General features: G+C 38.5%; 1 protein-coding gene across 4 annotated transcripts in view; it reads left to right on the top strand.

Moving 5' to 3' along the window:
- Positions 1–16,966, top strand: part of FHIT (fragile histidine triad diadenosine triphosphatase) — a 1,766,300-nt gene that overhangs the window by 1,285,984 nt on the left and 463,350 nt on the right. The window lies entirely within an intron of this gene.

Below are 16,966 nucleotides of genomic sequence, written 5' to 3'. Positions count from 1 at the left end.
TGCTTTCCGTGCCTTGGCATCTGTCTTACCACTCTGAGTCTAATCTGCTCTTTTTATAACTCAGAAGTTTTTAGATTTAGGATCCACTCTTCTCTGGTATGACCTCATTAACATCACAAAAGAAAACCTCTATTTACAAACAGGGCCATATTTACAGGCACCCACCCATAAGAACTCATTGTCATTAAGTGGACACCAACTCATAGTGACCCTAGAGGATATAATAGAACTGCCCCATAGGGTTTTCAAGGCTGTAATCTTTATGGAAGCAGACTGCCACATCTTTCTCCTGGTGAACATTTGGTGGGTTCGAACTGCCAAACTTTCAGTTAGCACCCAAGCACTTAACCACTATACCACCAGGGGTCCTCATGTAAAGGCACAGGGTTTAGGATTTCAGTACATATCTTTGGGGGGGTCACAATTCAATTTTAGCAAGGGTGTTAAGTTGGATGAGTGATGACGTAAGAAAACAAGTAGCACCAGGAGGTCACATTTGTTGACCTCCTCTGTTTGCCAAGTAACCAACCAACAACAAAAACATACATCAGCATGGACTGTTTGCCAGGTACCGGGATTCAGGAAAGAGCAAAAACAGCCTAGTCCTTGACCTCATAGAGTTTACAGTCCAGTGGAAGACATGGATATTAAAGAAGAAATTTCTCAGATAAATATATTATTGCAAATGATGAGAAGCTCTGTGAAAAAGGTATAGAATATTAGGTGGGGAGGAAACCAGTTTGGATGGATTTAAATTTTGAACCACTCAACCAATAATAATAATAAAAAAATACAGGAAACAAACACCTTTAGGGCCCCATTTTACCCCAAATCTTTCTATATGGTAACTACAGTATTCTAATATCAGCATGTAAGACTGGCATCTTAACAAAGGAAACATTGCTTTGGACAAGGCATTGGGGGCTCTGCCACATCTTCTGGACCTGTTCAGGCTTCTGCCACCAAGACCTCGGTTGGCCAGAGACAAGAAGCTCTGGCAAATATGGGGTGCTTGCTTTTGCTCTCTCCCAATATAAAGAACTCAGAGTCAGGTTACTTCCCGTAAAACATCTGCTCTTTTCAATAAAAGTTGTTAACTTTGTGTTTTCCATGTGATGAGAAAAGAGGCCTGAAGAGGTTAAAGGTTGTCAAGACCAAGAGTTATTCAACTAAAGGTTTGTGATTAAAACTTCCATTGTAGGTGTCCTACAAATATTTGAATTGAGTTCATTTGCTAGCTCCAGGCTGTGGAGATAGAATCTTGGCTGAGTTGTTTGACCTACACAGAGTTCTCCACTAAATAGATGCAATGTAGCGCCTTCTAGCATCTTCTCACCTGTAATATCATATTTACAATACTTGCCTGGTTACTGAAGGCATTTTGAGGATATGACCCTTTACTAACACAGCACCAGGTACTGGGTACCTATATTCATTTGCTTGAGTATTACCCTGGTAAGGAAGAACTCATCAGTGGATGACACCTTTCGGGTCCATCTCTTTTTGCTGTTTTACATTTTGGTTCCTGTGACTCTGTCTGTTTTGCTGTTTTACATTTTGGTTCCTGTGACTCTGTCTGTTTTGCCTCCCCTTTTGTCTCTTTGAAAACTCCCTGACAACTCCCTTTTTATTCCTGGTACAGATTTCCTCCACTCTCTGCCTAGGTATTTACTTCCTCACTAGCTTATCTTCCCTCCCTTTTCAGCCTTCCCCTTGCTATCTCCCTGCCCCCCTCTTTCCTTCCTGTTTGCTATTTTTCATAAAGCTCACTGGGTGAATTACAACCTGAGCTACCTGTAATCACTACATTTGGAATTACTCGGAGAACTAATGTGAACAAGTTTGTAAAGTAGAGAATGAGACACTGTTCTCATGAGATTACATTTTCCAGATGTCCTTGAAACCAAGTGACAAGTGTGTTATAGACCATAACATGTTATGAAGTTATTTGTGATCCTGCTATATGAATGTAGCAAAGGTCACGGATAGTTTCCTGCCTCCATCTTGGCCCAAATCCATTAGGTACTTACTTACGTTTACACTTGATTTCTCCAAAAACCCAGTTAGGTCAGTTGCTAAGTAGTACCTGGATACCTGTCTTTTAATAGCATTTCCCCCAGACTGGTCACGCCTGAATCCATCTCACTATCACGAGATTGAAAGATCATCAGTAATAGTGTGTCTGAGTGGTGGTAAAATCAGTCTTTAACAAACAGTTAATGTAAAAACTGTGCACAATCATAAATAGACCTAGGATTCCAGCTGGCACAGAGTCTGATTTTAGACTGACTGACAATCAAGCTACAGAGTTTTTCTATTTTTTAAGGGAGGGGAAAAAAGTCATAAAACGGAAACTTTTTTTTTTTTAGATGCTATTTAAAACAGGCATGAGTGTGAAATACCCAAATTTTAGATTTAGGTCATTCAAAATGATTCATCTTTTAAGATAAAAAGAAATGGCAGGAGTAGTTATGGTGGGAAAACTCAGCCACGTTGTATGGCCCCTATTTTGCTACTACGTAAGTGGCCAATTCTGTTCCCTGACTCCCCAGTCCCTGGACACAACTTTCCAGATCTAGGAAGGAGCTAAATAACAAACCTAAGGAGCCTTCCAACTTCAGATAATTCTCTTGCCTACTTCATTTACTCATCACATTCTACACTGAAGCCAGTAGACAGGTGGCTTCAGACACTGCACCACACACTTTCTGTCTCTTGCCCTCTGGTGCAGAGGGAACCACTGTATGCTTGCCTCCACTCATTCCCTGCACCATCCTCTGGACAGGAGATGTCCTGGCAGGTGGCTGGTCCAAGGTATTATAGTGAAATTGGCCTTTTATTACTTCTGTTCCAGAATTTAATTAGCAAGGGGAAGGTGGAAGTTTATGGCATAGGGGAGGGCAGAAACCTACAGCCATTTTAAGTTTTCCTGGAGTCCTTGGATGGTGCAAATGGTAAATGTGCTTGACTGATCACTGAAAAGTTGGCAGTTTAAGTATACCCAGAGACACCTTGGAAGAAAGGCCTGGTGATCTCCTTCTCACAAATCAGCCACTGAAAAACCTATTAACACTTTCTTGATGCAACCTTGAAGAAGACTGGTGTAGAAGGGGAGTTTCTCAATATGATTCAGGGCATAGATGAAAAGACAACAGCCAACATTATACTTAATGGAGAAAGATTGAGGACTTTCCTCTTGAAATCAGGAAGAAGACATGGGTGCCAACCCTCACCACTTCTATTCAATGTTGTATTAGAAGCCCTAGCCAGAGCAATAAAATAAGAAAAAGAAATAAAAGGTATCCGTATTGGAAAAGAAGAAGTAAAATTATCTCTATTCGTGCATGATATGATCCTACATGAAGAAAATCTCAAATAGTCTGCAAGAAAGCTTCTAGAGCTAATCAAGGAATTTAGCAACATTGCAGATTCAAGATCAACAAACAATAATCAGTTCAGTTTCTATACACTAGCAATGAGAAATTGAAATTAGGAAAACAGTTCCATTTACAATAGTGTTTAAGAGAATAATTTACCTAGGAATAAATTTAACCAGGGATGTGAAGACACAATGAAAATTATAAAACACTGCTGAATGAGATTAAAGAAGACTTAAATAGATGGAAAGATGTTCCATGTTATGGATCGTAAGACTTAATATTGTTAAGATGTCACTACTACCCAAAGTGGTCTATCAATTCAACACAATCCCAATCAAAATTCCAACAGCCTTCTTTACAGAAATGGAAAAAAACAATATTCACATTTATATGGGACGGCAAGAAGCTCCGAATAGCTAAAGCAATGTGAAAGAGGAGAATAAAGTAGGAGGACTCACATTTCTTGATTTTAAAACATGATACAGCTGCGGTAACCAAAAAAGCCTGGTACTGGTATAACAATAGAGATATAGACACATGGAATAGAATTGACAGTCCAGAAATAAACCCACACATCTGTAGTCAACTGATTTTTGACAAAGGTGCTGAATCTATTCAATGAGGGAAGAAGAGCCTCTTCAATAAATGGTGCTGAGAAAATGAGATTTACACATACAGAAAAAAGAAACAGGATACATGCCTTACACCATACACAAAAACAAATTAAAAATGGAGTAAAGAACTAAATGTGAAAATTTTCAAAACTGTAAAATTCTTAAAAGAAAGTACTGAGGCAATATTATTGGGTCTAGCTTTTAACAATGGATTATCCAATATAATAACAACATCACAAACAGCAAAAGAGAAAATAAATGGGACTGCATAAAAATTAAAGAAAACTTTTGTTCGTCAAAAGACTTTACCAAAAAGTGAAAAGACAAGCTATGGACTGGAAAAGTATGGTTGGAAACCATATATCTGACAAGAATCTAATAACTAAAATATATATAAAATAATAACCTAACAACAGAAAGACAAATAACCCAGTCATAAAATGGGCAAAGGATTTGAACAGATGTTTCACCAAAGAGGACATTTACATGGCCAACAAATACATGAAAAGGTGTTCAACGTCATTAGCCATCAGAGAGATGCAAATCAAAACCACAGTGATATACCACTGCACTCTCATTGGGATCGCTAAAAGGAGCCCTGGTAGCACAGTGGTTAAGTGCTTGGCTGCTAACTGAGAGTGCTTTGAAGCCACCAGCTACTCCTCGGGAGAAAAATGTGGCAGTCTATACTTCTGTAAAGATTTATAGACTTGGAAATCCTATAGGGCAGTTTTACTGTGGTCTATAGGGCCACTATGAGTCAGAATTGACTTGATGGCAATAGGTTCAGCTTTTTTATTTTTTTTAGGATGGCTAAGATAAAAAAAAGAAAAGGAAATAACAAATGTTGGCGAGGATGTGGGAAAGTTGGAACCCTTATCCATTGCTGGTGGGAATGAAAAATGGTACAGCCATTGTGGAAAACAGTATGGCAGTTCCTCAGAAAACTAACAACAGAACTAACTATCACATGACCCAGCAATTCCACTTCTAGGTATATACACAAAAGACTTGAAAGCAGACACTCAAACTGATACTTATTCACCAGTGTTCAGTGCAGCATTATTCACAATAGCCAAAAGGTGGAAACAACCTAAATGCTCATCAATGGTTGAATAGGTAAATAAAATATGCTACATACATACATGGAATGCTACTCAGCCAGTGGGAGTCTTGATACATACTACAATATACATGGAGGTGTAAGACATTAAGCTGAGTGAAATAAGTCAATCACAGAAGAACAAATATTATATGACCTCACTTGTATAAAAAGACAAGAAAAGGCAAATGTATAAAGAGCAAAGTTTACTAGTGGTTACCAGGGGAGGGAGGGAGGGAGAAAGTGGTAGTTATTATTTATGGAGTACTGAGTTTCGGTTTATGAAGATATAAAAATTGTATTGATTAAGGGTAGGGTTGTGCAGCTGATTAATGTAATTGCTGTCAATAAGCTGTACACCTGTAAAAAAGCTGAATTGGAAAAAATTGGTGATAGGTATATTTACAACAATGCCCCCGCAAAAAACAAAAAAGAAAAGTAGCTTCTGAGGCTGCTTATGTACAACCAAACATCTCCTGGGATTTAATTCCTTGGTTTGGAGGTTTAGGGTCATGGTTTCATGGGGCATACTAACTAATTGGCCTAATAACATATTTAGTGTCTTTGTTCTACCTCCTAGTTCATTGGGTGTGCTTGGATTCTTAAAAGCTTGCAAGCAGCCATCCAGGGTACTATTGGTCTCTACTGCGTGGGGCGACAGAGGAAGAAGGCGAGTCAAGAAAAGGAGGAGGGAATGGAATGTGTGGCTAATTGCTTCCATGAACAACTTTGATCTCCATAAGATCAAAACTGAATGGTGCTGGGCTACCATTACTGAACATTTTGATCAGATTCTATAGAAGAATCCTAGTCAAAGGGGGAAAAATGCAGAACAGAATTTCAAATACTTATGGAATCCAGCCTTTCTGGAGCCAAGAAGGTTGGATGAACCCCTGAAACTACTTTTCTGAGATAATCTTTAAACCTTAAACCAAAAATATCCCCTGAAGTCTTCTTAAAACCAAGCAATAGTTTAGCTTAACTAGTAAGGAATGTCTGCCTTGAACATCGGTCTCTTTTAAGATCTGTCTATATGGGATCAAATTGATGACAACAACCCAAAAATTTTGATAGGAAACTTAGAGGACAGTGAGTTTATGTTAATAGTGGAAAAACAACCCAGAAAAGGAGGGTGAGAATGGTTCCGTAACTTGAAGAATATAATCAATGTCATGGAATTGTACATGTAGAAACTGCTGAATTAGTGTATGTTCTCAACAACGGCAAAAATAATTAAAAAATGCTAATACCAGAGAAAACGCATGCCTTCACTCATTTTTCTTTTATGAACTTTCTGATTATAAAAGTATTATAATTCACAGTGGAAATTCAGAAAATATAAAAGAGTATATGAAGAAAAATCTTCCAGAGAAAAGCAATGAAGATATTTTAGTATATTTTCTCCCAATTTAAATATATCCTTGTGTATTATATACATCTTTCTATATTCATACTCAAATATTTTTTATACACCTAAGGTCAAATTTTAGATACCAGGCCTCTTTTTTCTGATCTGTAATGTGTACATGAATCTAAGTGATCAAGACTAAGGCGTGGTTGAATTTGCAATCCAAATGCTTCCACTGAACTGATTGTATGTTCCAGAAAATTATTACTTTTTGTTGTGTTTATAACCTTCAGGATGCCATTTCCTAAAATAAAAATTATGATCAACATAAAAATAAAAAAGAAAGAAAACCCTGTGGGGGTAGGGGTGGACACAAAGAACAAATTCAGTAGAACCAAGAGTCTACACATTCAACAAGCTAGGCTATTAGGCTATTACCCCCTTCCCTCTGGAACTTGAAATAAAAAAATCAAATCTGAAAGAAAAAAAAAAAAAAACCTATGTAGCACATTTCTACTCTACACGCATGGGTTTGTCATGAGTTGAATCGACTCCATGGCAAATGTGTTTTTGTTTTTGTTAGTTTTTAAAGTTTCTCTGGCTGAGCACATCAGATTTTAAGGTTCATGGGTTTTTGGAGTGGCCTCCTATATCAGCGCTGGACCTCACTGGCTTCTTTGTCCAGCCCAGCAGCTGAAACTTCAGACATTTTAGGAACCATAAAAAAAGTTCCATCCCAATAATAAAGATCACTAGGTTTCCATAAGCCTTGTTAATATTAATCCACATTCAGTTCTTTACTCTCAGTCATCTTTTATATTTCAGTAGGTAGAAAATCACTTTCATTTTTAAAAATTCTCTGTTGGATACATGTTTGTATATTAACTCCTTTTGAGATTATTTCAGTATTCCATTCATCTCCAAGAATCTAATTTAGCAGCAAATTGAAGTAAGATATTCTTCTAAATGTTGCTCACATGTAATAATAAAATATCTTACATGGTGGGCTTAGCAATGGGAATTTTGATTTAAAAAAATTTTCTGTTTACTATGTTATTGCTGATCATTCTTCAGAGTTCTGCTTTATTTACCTTAGCTATTGAATGCATATCCCTAAAAGTCAATGTGAAAATAAGCCAGAAAAAAAAAAAAAGAATAAGAAGATAAAACCAGGAGAAAATGCCTAGAGATTTTAAATGCCCAGTAAAGCTTACAGAAATACTTGTCAATTCATTAGCCCATGTTATTCACAGTGATCGTTCTCACCCATTTACTCACTTTGGGACATAGATGCAATTTTGAAAGTACTTACCAAGTAAGGATGATACGTCAGATATGTTAAAGGGCTGTCTCTATTCTCTTAACATCTATCAAGAGCCCATAATAATTTTGCCAATGCCATTACTTTTTGCTAACCTTTTCATTTTTTTCCCCCTTTTGAAATGGTTTCCTTTTCTTTCTCTTAAAGTGAAAAGCTCTGAGGTCATACGTTCATTCATTTAACAAATAATTATTGGCCATATAACGTGCTGGGCCCTGTGTTAAGTGCTGGGCTGTATCTGTGGGCCAGGTCAACCTGTTTTCTGCGCTCTTGAGGCTTATATTATAGTGAGGGAAGAGAGGTGGTATGCGTGTGCACACATGTGTGTGTACACACGCACACACACAAAGGTAAATGAAATAAAATAAATTTCATTTGTAAGTATTATGAAGGAAAGCAATGAAGTATGGAGAGAAAGAATAACAGGGACTGGTGAGGTCAGGGAAAAGGGGTCATATTTCAAGCCTGAAAGATGAGAAGAACTGGCTCAAGAAGGAGAGATGGGGCAAGCATTTCTGGTCAAGGGATATGCTGAAAAGGTCCTGAGTTGAGAACTCAGCCTGTTTGTTGAGTGACAAAGAGACCAATTGACATATTATAATTGCAGAGTACTGGGCAATTTGCTTTAGGAACAATGGAAGAGTGTTTGGGTTTTATTTCCAGTACAAAAAAAAAAAAAAGAACCATTAATGGATTTAAGCAAGGGTTGACCTATGTGATTTGCACTGTGAGAAGGTAACTGAGCTGCTGCATGCAGAATGGATTAGGGGCAAAGGCTACCAGGTAGAAGACTGTTGTTTCAAAGCTGATGAGAGAACACTAGGGTTGCATCCATAGTGGCAACAGTAAGTGATTGCTGACGGGATTAGACACTGGTGAGGGGGGAGGGGAGGAATTGAAAAATCAGAGGAAGAGGTGGCATCTATGGGTGTCAGCATGGAGTAAGTTCAAATCTACCAGCTGCTCCTTAGAAACCCTATGGGGCATGTCATGGATCGAATTATATCCCCCTAAAAATGTGTGTATCAACTTGGTTAGTGGTTAGGCCATGATTCTCAGTATTCTGTGGTTGTCCTCCATTCTGTGATTGTAATTTTATGTTAAAGAGGATTACGGTGGGATTGTAACACCCTTACTAGGGTCACATCACTGATCCAATGTAAAGGGAGTTTCCCTGGGGTGTGGCCTGCACAGTCTTTTATCTTACAAGAGATAAAAGGAAAGGAAAGAAGAAGAAAGCAGTGCTGGGGACAGAGTGTGTACTTTGGACCCTGGGTTCCTGTGCAGAGAAGCTCCTAGTCCAGGGGAAGATTGACGACAAGGACCTTTCTCCAGAGCCAATAAAGAGAGAAATGCTTCCCCTGGAGCTGACATCCAGTATTTGGACTTCTACCCTACTAGACTGTGAGAAAATAAATTTCTGTTATAGCAGCACTAGATGACAGACAGGCCAGTTCTACTTAGCCCTATAGGGTCGCTAAGAGTAGGAATAGACTTGACAGCAATGAGTAGCTGCCCTGACTAGGTAGGGACCTTGTTTTGTAAAGGACACAAAGCATAGACAGTTCTCTTGACAAGTTGATGATGTAACTTGACTACATAATGCCTACATTACATGAAAGTGTGAAATGATACCTATTTGTGTAAATATGGATATTGATTGAAAGTAAATATATGAAGTATATGTATTTATGCAGTAAGACTATTTTGCACAAACATGCTACAGCTTATAGGTGTCTTTTAAAGTCATCTTGAGATAGGAAGTAATTGTTCAACAATACAGTTTTTACTTCTGCATTCCCTTGAAGCAAGTTATTATAAGATATATCAAATCAGGCTCATTTTGTAATGACAAGCCTTATTTGCTATACTTAGTCTTATATGTAATTTGATTATTTACAGAAGTCCCATGCCAAATGTTTTCATTTTTAAAACTTTATAAAAATATAGCAGATCAATTTGTATGAGAATGTGATGCAAAGTAGGTAACTTGAGAGTCATGCTGTCAAGAGTTCTGATCTGCAGCCCATATCTAATAATTTGTGAAGTTACTTTACCACTCTGACCCTTGGTTTCCTCAGCTGTGTAATGGGTATAGCAGTGGTTCCTATTTTACAGAACAGTTGTAATCATTAAAAGTGATAATCATGTCTAGCACTTAGCATGTCAGGGTGCAATATGGTAACTCATAATTTTAATAATTTCTTAATTATAAAGAACTCTGATATAGTCTAATTTTACCCTCCTAAATTACAGGTGAGAAAACCAAAGTTAGATTTTACATGGTAGATATTACACTACTGGTCGGGGCAGTTCTCACACTAGGGTGATTTTGCTTTTGAGTCTTTATTGCTCCACAATGTTCCTTTTTACTTTTTCCTTTAAAATTGATTGCATGGGAAAGAAAAACTTGTACCAAAGGTGGACGAGTAATAGTATATCACCAAGATGCTTAGATTATGAGTTTCAATATTGAGTGTGTGTGTGTGTGAGAGAGAGAGAGAGAGAAACAGGGAGACACAGAATCCCAGAGAAAGATACAGAGCACAAAGGCACAGAAAAGCAGAAACTCAGAAAAACAGAGACACAGAAATTGTGGATTTGGTGAGAGGAAGTAATTCTTTTGCTTGGATATCTAAGCATCATTAAGGAGATGAATTAAACAAGAATTAAAAGTTCAGTGCATTGTGTAAAAGATATAATAATAGATTATATATTACTAAGACCCAAAATTCATAAATGGGCTTGAATATTAATCTGAGAGGGTATTGTATATCCTTAGTTTTAATTTGATGACAAAAGAAACCTTAAACAGTTGGAATGAGAAAAAAAGGTGCCAAGAATGAATGAGGTATAGTATGCACAGAATACCGTATACATTTAAAATGTTCTCAACATCAAAAAAAAAAAAAGAATGAGAAAAAGGACGAAGATACAGTTGAGTATAAAAATAACATGATTGTTCATACCCATAAAAAAGTAAATTCAGCACCTTCATAGAATTAGGGCATCTCCCAGGTCTTCATATACATGCTATGTTATTTAGAAGAAAAAGAAGTTTTATTCAGTTTTATTAAGAGACTGAGAATGAAAAGACCAGACTTACTGGTCTCACTTCTGTTTTGGTTCACCCTTCAGCCAAAGATTAGACAGGCCCATAAAACAAAACAAGACTAAATGGCCACACCAGTCCAGTGGCAAGGATGAGAAGGCAGGAGGGGACAGGAAAGCTGGTAAAAGGGAACCCAAGGTTGAGAAAGGGAGAGTGTTAACATGTTGTGGGGTTGGCAACCAATGTCACAAAACAATACGTGTATTAATTGTTTAATGAGAAACCAGTTTGCTCTGTAAACTCTCATCTAAGTACAATAATTTTTTTTTTTTTTTTTAAAGACTAAAATTGTGAACAGGGACATGTAGTCTGGGAAAGTTTTGAACTTCAAAAAGTCTTTGACATGTGTAGGTAGGAAAAAAGGTCATGTACATAATCAGGACACATTTGTTGAATTCATTCAAAGAAAACTCTCCATATAGGAAGCTGAAATCTATAAACAGAAGTTCATTTCGTATTTAGAAAGAAGAGGAAGAAGAAAAAGAATAGAAGAATAACTGGGGAGGAAAGTTTTGAAATCAATGAGGTATCTAAAATGGCAACAAAATGATATTGCCAGAAACTAACTCAAGCAATCCACTGGGATATTTTTCCAACAAAATTAGTGTAAACTATCTACAAAGAACTGTGTTAGGAGTTTTGAGGGGTATGGAGGTGGAATAACCAAGGATCTTGCCCTAAAGGAGCTCACGATCTAATGAGGAGGTTGACATTCCTCTGTCCATTCATTCTTTTGTGGAATTCCCACTGAGCGGCATGAAATGAACTGTGCCAACCCCACGTCCAACACTACTGGCAGACATTGCTAATCAATCCCAACACCCTTTCCTCCTGATTCTCAATTACTGTGGCAATGAGTCGAGGCAGAGTAATTCTTATTTGCCCTCCTGACAGCTGGCCCCACTCTATTTTAGAGGCAGAGATTGTTCAGTATAATATCCTGAGCAACTAACACCATAACCAGCACATGGTAGGTACTCAATAAATATTCAGTTTACTCATTTCGGTAAAACTTATCTTCTTACAGCCATTCATTCGGTTGCTTGTTAGATGCTCATTGTGACATCAGTAATGATCCTTAATTACTTTGCGAACATTTATGTATATATACATACGCATATAGTTATACATTATATATTATATATATACATTTGAAAAATTTAACAATCCGAATATTAAACTCAAATGTTTTGCTGAATTTGTGTAGCTTACCGATTCTAATAAAACCAAAACCAAACCCATAGCCATAGAGTTGATTCTGACTCATAGAGCCCGCATTCTAATAGGAAATGCTTATTTAAACATGAAGAAAATAAGAAGGGTGTGGTTTCTGGAGAGTAACTTGGTAGGTACGTGATCTTATTGAGTAGGAATGAGGTTCACGTCACTGAGAGTTTATTAACAACTGAAAGCTTTGTGGAGTTGGAGAACATTTGCAGGGCTGGATGGGAAGGGGGAGGAAATTATTTTAATCACTTGCAGAAGCCATTTATAGTGCTGTCGTCTTTTCTGTCATGAAGATTATCACTTAATTATAAGATAACATGATTTGCTGTTTAGATATCAGAGATAGAAATGTGCAGGCCGGGATCAAAGTGGAAATCAATTCTCAAAATGTTCTGGGTGCTAATTAATAAAGTTGGTGCAGCTGTGTGCCTGTCAACCCAGCCTAGGTTTGGGTGTCTATTTTAAAAACATTAGATGAGCTGAGATCTCTGACCTCTAGGTCAGAGAGGATGGCCACTTGTAAATCCTGATGGGACAGCTTGCGCGAGTGGGAGGTTGTGCAGTAGACGGCATTGATGAAGGCACCTGATCTCACCATCCAGGTCCCAGGACCCACCCCACCCCCCAGGAGAAGGCCACCTAATGGTCTTCTCCATTGCTTGCCTGCATTCAACTCAAAGTTCAAGTTGTACAGACTGTCTAAGGCTGAGTCTCTAGAGAAGCAAAACCACTGAAGCACACATATATATATATGTATAAATATATACCTACACACATTATAGAGAGAGAGAGAGAGAGAGAGATTTATATCAAGGAAATGGCTCAGGAAGTTGTAGAGGCTAGAAAGTCCCAAGTCCATGGGTTAGGCATTAGGCTGGAAGCTTCTCCTGGCTCATGTAGCTGCAGGGGCGGACAAACCCAAGATCACCAGGTCAGACAGCAGGCTGCTTGCTGAGGTCCCAAGAACTGGGGATCAGACGATGACAAGCCAAATGCGGAACCACTGAGAATCATGGCCCAGCCAAGCTGACACACAGCCTTCACCATCACACAGAGCTCATGGCTTGAACAAAGGCTACTGTAGCACAAGAGTGCTTCTCTCTGAAGGTGACTGTTAGCTCACTCAGGAGCAAATGGATGTGTGGAAGTAATGGAGAACAGATTTCAGTTCTACCTAACTTCCAAACTCAGCTCTCTGAGAACGGACAGATCTGGCATGTGGACAAGGGAGGGGGAAATATCACTGATACTAGAAGTCCATTTGGCAGGGACAGTGTTGAGGGAAATACAGCAGGTCAGCCTCCTGGGGTGGAGAACAGGATGGGGAAGTGGGTAAATGGATCTAAAAGGGCAAAAATATTATCATCATGCCTCACAATTAGTAGGTTCTTGATAAAAATGTATTGAATGAAAATGCTAGTTGGATTAAATTATGTTACTTCAAACCATTATTTACTTAGCACCTGCTATGTGCCAGGACACCTGATGGCAAAATAGTTGAGAGCTTGGCTGCTAACCAAAGGTTGACAGTTCAAATCCGCCAGCCACATCTTGGAAACCAAATGGAGCCATTCTCCTCTGGCCTATAGGGTCGCTGTGGGTCAGAATTGACTCACTGGCAACAGTTTTTTTGTTTGTTTGTTTTACTATGTTCTAAGTGCTATAAAAAGGAGCCCTGGTGGCACAGTGGTTAAACACTTGGCTGCTAACCAAAAGGTTGGTGGTTTGAACCCACCAGCCTTTCCCTGGGAGAAAGATGTAGCAGTCTTTACAACCTTGAAAATCTTATGGGGCAGTTCTGCTCTGTCCTGTAGGGTCGCTATGAGTTGGAATGGACTCGATGGCAGTGGGTTCATTTCGGTTAAGTCCTATAAGGGATGGAACAGTGAATTCAACCCAGAGGCAGTTCTCCTAAGTGTCCACAATACTTTCATTTTTTAAAGTACTTCAAGTGTGTATTTATTTTTTATTTGATCTGCACAACCTGTCTCTAAAGTGAGCTTTATTATCCCCCTTTTACCGAGAAGGGTTGGGGTAGTGGTGATTCAGTGGTAGAATTCTTGCTTTTCATGCAGGAGACTGGGGTGTGATTTCTAGCCATTGCATCTCATATGCAGTCGCCACCCATCTGCCAGTGGAGGTTTACGTATTACTATGCTGCTGAAAAGATTTCAGCAGAGCTTCCAGACTAAGACAGACTAGAAAGAAAGGCTTGGTGATCTACTTCTGAAAATCGGCCTCTGAAAACCCTACGAATCACAACAATCCTATCTTCAACCGATCACAGGTAAGGCACAGGGCCGGGCAGCGTTCCATTGTTCATGGGGTCACCAAGAGTCAGGAGCCAACTCACTGGTAGCTTACAGCAATAGAGAAGGGCCCTAACTTCTGGGAGGTTAAGAGACTTGTCCAAGTCATACAGCTGGTAAGAGAGCTCAGTGGGAACTACAAAACCCTGGCTTACAGGCTCTACAGCTCTCTGTCAGCCCATCCTGACTCCATCCTGACCTTTTAAAGTCAACTTCTTGGATGGGCTACTAGATATTTCTACAGAATGAGTCATTGATCCAATTCAGCAAGCTTTTACTTCTTTCTGCTGCTGGTTGAATGAATTCAGTATATAACATTATAGATTGTGTTAGCTATGTTTTTCCCAATATCCCCATAGGGGATACCCAAGAGAGTCATCTGGGAGCCTATATAATTGCAGATTTGGGGGTCCCCACTAGATCTAATTTATGAAGGTGGACCCCCTAGCAAGAGCCTCAAGTGATCGCTGTGGAGTTGTCCTAATGGTGGACTCTGCTTTCATGAATCAGAGAAGTAGCTCAGACTCCTCCTTCTACAAATGAGGAAAATGAAGCCTATGGGATCAGAGTCACTAGCTCAGTGGAACAAGGCTAGCTGGTGTCAAATATGGGTATTCGTGTGGCAGTAAATAAAATCAACACCAAATAAGAATAATATTTACTGAAGAGCATAATCTAAGAATGGGTGCATATAGCTTATTTGGCTGAAGCATTCTTTTGTATATGTGCTTCTGATGGCTAAATGTGAATCAGATGACACTTCGATCAGAGAAAATGTAACCTGACAACATATATGGAGTTAGTTCATACAGGAAGGTGAAACAAACGCTGCTACCCACATATAGGTCATTTCCAAAGGAGGGATCATGGATCTTCTTAGCAGTCTCTTATTTCAGAAGAGTACAGGTTGGATTTTTGAGAGAAATACACAAGGATGAGGAAATGTACAGTTATCCATAAAAACAGAAGATTTACACTTTGTGTTGGGAGATGGACCTTTTGTTATGAACTGGATTTTAGAGGAAAAGTATGTGCTAGCTCAAGAGATTCTTACAAGGTTAACGAAGGGACTAATAAAGACCTCTTGTCTCCAAAGTGGCCTTGTTGTATCCCTAGGAGGTACATGGAGTCCTTAGGTGGCGCAGACGGTTAACGCACTCACTGCTAACTGAAAGGTTGGTGGTTGGAACCCATCCAGAGGTGTCTCAGAAGAGAGGCCTAGAGATCTGTTTCAGAACGGCCACAGCCATTGAAAACCCTACGAACTGATGCAGTTCTCCCCTGGGACACATGAGGTCACCATGAGTCGCAATCAGCTTGAGGAAAACTAGTTTGATTTTGATTTAGAAGATACATAAATTATTTTTAAATATATATATGTATTTTTAGCACATTTGTCTTGATGGAAGTGAAAACTGAGCAACTGGTAGGAACATACTTGCATAACAAATATTTCTAAGTGTCCTTCTTTCCAGATAGGGTCACTCATGAAGTGTGATAATTATTATAAATTATTTTAACAGTGCTTCCAGTGATCTGCTTAATCCACTAAGTGTAGAGTGGGGACTGATGTTTTTTCATGACTGTCCAGTTGAAGCTGACAAAGGAGGCAGCTGCTGGAGCAGTTACAGCAGTGGCAGGGTTTCTCTACCGATCACCTGAAAACCTAAGTCGAAAGATTCTTCCTCAAGCGCTGGTGTTCAGGTGCATTAATTCTTCCATCTTTGAATCTCGGCAGCAGTATTTTCTATGACACATTTAATGAATCAGTGTGCATGGTACATTTGTTTTTCTAAGAAACAGCTTTCCCATATCCTCTCCCCAAGCCTGTGCTTCCTGGGTTTATGCAGTCTCTTATGCAAAAATAATTCAAAGCCTCTTATGAAGGCAATGGTTTTGACTTTAGAATGAGTTTATGTCTTTAAGGATAGTTTTCAGCAAATGAACCAACCGTACGTTAAATCAAATTTAACATCCATTATGAAACACTGAATCAAACTTTATATCTCAGTAATGATAACAGATGATGGCTTATCTCATGTTCTTCTCATTTGTACCACTTCTCATCAATCTTGCTAATATTGCAGAGATTTATTAAATGAACAAGCGTCCAACTATAACTGTTGATATTAATAGCTTCTTTTTATATTTTCTCTTGCTGGCTTCTTTTTCCGTGCTTGCTTAAACTCGCTTTAATGTAGACTTTAAAAGTAATAGTTTTTCCTATTCTGAAATGATAATTAACGGAAAACTAGTACGTTTGTAATAAAATCATTTTAATGAAACTATGCAATTATACCAGCCCATTACAAGGTATAGAATTTGCTATGTGCACAGCACTGGAAGCGAAGACCTTTTTTTTACTACAGTAAAACACAGTCGATTTTAAAACTCTGGAAACATTTCAGATTCCTTATGACTTAAAAGAGCTACTTCTGCAGTAAAAGTTTAAATCACTTGAGTAAATTTGTAATTTAATCTTTAAAGTTTAACTAACATTTATTCTTCCTTTCTAAGTGCTTTCTGTTGAGGTAAATTGTAAAATGTTGCCTC

The sequence above is a fragment of the Elephas maximus genome, chromosome 20 (genome assembly GCF_024166365.1).
Source record: "Elephas maximus indicus isolate mEleMax1 chromosome 20, mEleMax1 primary haplotype, whole genome shotgun sequence".
Classification (NCBI taxonomy): domain Eukaryota; kingdom Metazoa; phylum Chordata; class Mammalia; order Proboscidea; family Elephantidae; genus Elephas; species Elephas maximus.
This window is presented reverse-complemented; position numbering and strand designations above follow the sequence as displayed.